General features: G+C 38.0%; 1 protein-coding gene across 2 annotated transcripts in view; it reads right to left on the bottom strand.

Annotated features, from left to right (window-relative positions):
• RCHY1 (ring finger and CHY zinc finger domain containing 1) overlaps positions 1-5,211 on the bottom strand; it is a 30,379-nt gene that overhangs the window by 19,293 nt on the left and 5,875 nt on the right. The gene's annotated exons all lie outside the window — the stretch shown is intronic.

Raw genomic sequence — 5,211 nt, 5'->3', positions numbered from 1 at the left:
TGTGAGGCCACAGCACTCTACCCAGGGTGATAGCTTGAGGTTCTGTCTCAAAATAAATAAATAAATAAGCCATGAAGATCTGCAACACTGAAATCAATTAAAGTGCATGAATCAAATTGGAAGAATCTTAGAAACAAAGCCCACTTTTATAGAAAGGGCCACAGAGGAATATATACAATGTGACTTTCAAAATAAGCAAAACTAAACATGCGTTTTAACTTTCACTTCCACAATAACAAAGTAGCTTATATAGAATCAAAGCTCCTACAGAAAACTGGAAAAACTGAATCTAAAGAAAATAAACAAGCTATTTTTAAAAAGCAGAGAACCAAGGCAGAAAATATGCTGAGGCAAAGTCAATAGTCTCTGTTTCTTTCTTTGTTGAGGGATTTGCAGACCCTAAACCGTGCTGTGAGAAGCTAAGTGGCCAAACAGAGAGCAGCAGGGAGGAGCCTAAGAAACTAAAGTCTCTGACAGTTTTCCTGTGCAAGGGAGGTAAAGACCGGAGTTCAGGTCCTTACAAAAAAGTGGCAGCCTGGCAAACAGCCCGGGCTTTAAGTCAAGATCTACAAGGGACCATGTCTTAAGAACCTAGAGTGAGAGAGGCAAAAAAAAAAACAAAAAAAAACTAACACACAACTGAAACTCAGCCCTAATCACATCAATTCTCAACTGGATTATCTGTCCCCACATTAACTACCTACCAATAGAAAAGTAAACCTATTTGGAAAAAAAATACCATCCAGAGCTTAATCAGTTTTTACATATGATGTCCAGCAATCAACTAAAAAAATAACAAGCATGCCAAAAGACAGAACCAAATACCAAAGGTTAAAAAACAGAAAACAGAACTTCACTTGTAGGTAATTTCAACACTGGAGTTATCAGGCTCAACCTTTATATTATCTAAGATTAACATGTTCAAAGAAATAAAAGGTGACACCTGGAAACTATCAAGAGTGAGACGGACTATGATTTCTGGATGGATGCAGTGGTTCATGCCTGTAATCCCAACACCTTAGGAGGCCATGGTAGGAGGACCACTTAGAGCATTTGCAAGCAGCCTGAACAACATAGTGAGCGTGGATGCCGAGAGAAGGGAACACTTCTACACTGCTGGTGGGAATGCAAGCTAATACAAACTTTTTGGAGAGAAGTTTGGAAAATACTCAAGGAACTAAAAGTAGACCTACCTTTTGATCCTGCAATTCCTCTACCATGTATATACCCAGATGATCAAAATGATTTTACAACAAAGACATTTGCACCAGAATGTTTATTGTAGCCCGATTCATAATTGCCAAGATATGGAAACAGTTCAAGTGCCCATCGACCCATGAATGGATTAACAAATTGTGGTATAGGTACACAATGGAATACTATGCAGCCATAAAAAGATGGAGACTTCACATCTTTTACATTTACGTGGACAGAGCTGGAACATATTCTTCTTAGTAAAGCATCTCAAGAATGGAAAAAAAAGTATCCAATGTACTCAATACTACTATGAAATCAATATTTAATCACCTACACACTCATATGAATGGTAAAACATAACTACAGTCCAGAAAGCAGAAGGGAAGGGGGGAGAAGGGAAGGTATTTGGGGAGACCCCACCTAATGTGCGTGATGCAATGGTACATTTCAAAACTATTAAGAGTAGATTATAATTGTAATAGATGTGTTAACTTAATTCAATGTAAACATTTCACATTGTATGTCAAATCAGTACACCAAACCCCATAAATGCATCAAGGTACAAAATAATGATTTAATTAAAAAAAAAAAACATAGTGAGATCCTTATCTCTACAAAAAAAAAAAATTTAGCTATCTGTGGTGGCACATGCCTACAGTCACAGCTACTCAGGAAGCTGAGGCAGGAGGATTGCTTGAATCCAAAAGCATAAGGCTGCAGTGAGCTATAAATGTGAACCTGGGTGACAGGTTAAGCCTGGGTGACATAATAAACAAATGCAAATTCTACAACTTTAAAAAAACTAAAATAAAAAACTCTATAGGCTTACCAATAGACTGAACACACAGCAGAATAGAGAGCTGGAAATGATCTAATTTAAGCGTGAAGTACATAAAGAGAAATACGGGAAAAAATACAAGAGACCTGAGACATAGTGAAAAAGTCTCCAAGTAGAGTCACAAAAAAGGCAAGAAAGTGGGGTAGAAACATTATCTTGAGAAAATGGTCAAGAACATTTCAAATCTGACAGAAGACATCAAGCCACAGATTCAAGAAACTCTACAAATCCCAAGCCAGATAAATATTACACACACGCAGACACATTATGGAAAAACTGCTAAAAACCAATGACTTAATTCCAGGCACAGTGGCTCACACCTATTATCTTAGCACTTTGGGAGCCCAAAGCAGGAAGATCACTTGAGCCCAGGAGTTCAAGAATAGCTTAAGCCAAAGAGAGGCCCCCATCTCTACTGGGAAAAAAAAGAAAAATCAGCTGGGTGTGGTGGTATATACGTCTAGTCCCAGCTACTTGGGAGGCTGAGACAGGAGGATCACTTCAGCCTAGGACCATAAGGTTGCAGTGAGGTATGATAACCTTATGGCACTCTAGATGAGGCAACAGAGCAAGACCTTGTCTTTAAAAAAAGAAAAAAACCCAATGGCTTAAAGCAGCAAGAGGGGAGTAAAAGACTAAAAAGACACATTACCTTCTAAAAATCCCTAATAATCCTAACAGTTGATTTTAAAACAAAAACTAGGGAACCAGAGTATCTTTGGGGGAGGGGAAGTCCTAACAACTTAGACTTCTATAACCAGCAAAGACATCAACTTTAAAATGGCAAAATATAGGCATTTTTCAAAGAGACAAAAAACTCAGAGAATCTAATATTGGCAGAGCCTCAGTAAAAGTAATACTGAGCAGAATTCTTCAAGTAGAAAGAAAATAACCTCAAAGATAACACTGGAGACTCAGAAAAGAACAATAGAAATGGTGAACACAGGACAATGGCACATAAACACTCAGTGTCTGAAGTATTCACACTGTCCAGAAAGAAAACTATCATTCTAGCAAGCCAAATATGTATGCTGTAACTTCTAAGATAACCACTAGGAGAATAACAGAAGAACGTGTAATTATTAACAAGGCTATAGAGAACAAAAATAGACTAGAAAAATAACACATTAATCTAAAACAGGCAAGAAAGCAAAGGAAAAAGAACAAATACTAAGGCAAGAGAATATACTAAAACTGTAGACTGAAACACAAATACAGCCTACAGTTCCAGCTACTCAGAAGGCTGAGGCAGGAGCTCGCATAAGCCCAGGAATTGAGGCCAGACAGGCAACATAACAAGACCAAGTCTCTAAGAAAAAAAAAAAAAATTAAAAAAGCAAATACAAATATATAACTACATTAATAATAGACTAAACATTCCAATAACAAGACAGTCTTTATCAAACTTGACAAAAAACTAAAACTCAGCTATACACCATCTACGAGATACATGCCTTAAAAGTCCACAGAATGTCCAGAAATAAAAGAATAGAAAAGATACACCAAAATTCAACAAAAGAAAGCTGATATGGATACGTTAGAAACATTACGAAAGAGAGACATAACACACACAATAATAAATTGGTCAATCATAGAGGAAATACAACAACTCTAAACATGTGAGCAGCTGAGGACATGGCCTTATAACATAAAACAAAACACAGAAGAGCATACATCGTATGAGTCCTCTTGTTAAAAAGCTCAAAGTCAGCATAGCAGTTACCTTTGGGAGAGTGTATTAACCTGGAGGGGGCATTCGGGAGGCTAGAAAGGATTAAAAATGTTCTATTTCTTCAGCTAGGTAACAGTCACAAGTGAGTTCACTTTTACTAAAATTCATAAAAGTTATTTGGTATGTCTGTGTTCCTCTTTAAAAGCAAAGCCAGGGCGGCACCTGTGTCTCAGTGGGTATGGCGCTGGCCCCATATACCGAGAGTGGTGGGTTCAAACCTGGCCCTGGCCAAACTCCAACAACAACAACAAAAAATAGCCGGGCTTTGTGGTGGGCACTTGTAGTCCCAGCTACTCGGGAGGCTGAGGCAAGAGACTCGCCTAAGCCCAGGGGTTGGAGGTTGCTGTGAGCTGTGACATCACAGCATTCTACTAAGAGCAATAAAGTGAAACTGTCTCTAAAAAAAATAAAAAATAAAAATGCAAAGCCAGAAAGTGATTTAAATTTTTCAAGGTGGTGATTATCTCCAGTGGGGATAAGAAGAAAACTTACTGTAGCACAGAACACCCTGAGTGTCAATAGTACTGGTGATAATCCTTTCTTAATTCAGGTGGCTTATACATGTACTAATACATATTACATATATGCTCTTGTATATATCAATACTTAAAAATTTTTGGAAAAAGAATTCCATATACTATTGAGGGTTAGAAATTAATACCTAAAATACAGCACTTTGTACTTGCTGAACTGAAAAAGGAGCTTCAGGGTATTTTTTTGATACCCCACAACCCGAATCATCTCTCCCAAAGCATAGAATAAAGCTATTCTCCGAAGTTCCCTTATCTGCCTATATTCTGGACCTACCAAAGAAGAAAACTATCATCCTTGGTTCCTTCCCTGAGTTTTCATTAACTTAACCTATATCACAGAAAGAAAGGCTGGAACCTGTCCAAAAACCTGGGCAGACTTTTATCACAAACCACGGTCTGATCTATAGGCCCAGCAGACTTTGCCCCACACCACTCTATGTTCTTCAAGCCCATTTAATTCTCCCTGGTAGTCAATTTTTGTCCCTCAACAGAATTCTCTTTTCCCCACTCTCCCCACTATTTCTATAACCTCAGGATGGTCTGCACTGAATGGGGGATTAGGTCTTCATTCTGAAGGCTCCCATGTATATGCATGAAATAAATTTGTGTGCCTTTTCTCCAATTAATCTGTCTTTTGTGAGCTGATTTTTCGGGGAATCTTCTAAGGGCCAAGGGGAATTTTTGTCCCCTAGACCAGTGGTTCTCAACCTTCCCAGTGCCGGGATGTATTTTCATTGTTATGAAAGGGTCACGACCCACAGGTTGAGAACCGCTGCCATATACCACCAATCTGTCAACAGTAGCTTGTCAATGAACGGTTAGACTGTGGTTTAGTTTTTTTGTTATTGCTATGTTCCTATATTTTTCAATTTTTATAAAATCTGCCAGTATTTGATAATTTTTTAAAATAC

Source organism: Otolemur garnettii, unplaced genomic scaffold, assembly GCF_000181295.1.
Source record: "Otolemur garnettii isolate 467f Iridium unplaced genomic scaffold, OtoGar3 scaffold00039, whole genome shotgun sequence".
Lineage (NCBI taxonomy): Eukaryota > Metazoa > Chordata > Mammalia > Primates > Galagidae > Otolemur > Otolemur garnettii.
The sequence above is the reverse complement of the archived record's forward strand: the minus strand, read 5'-3'. Positions and strand labels throughout refer to the sequence as shown.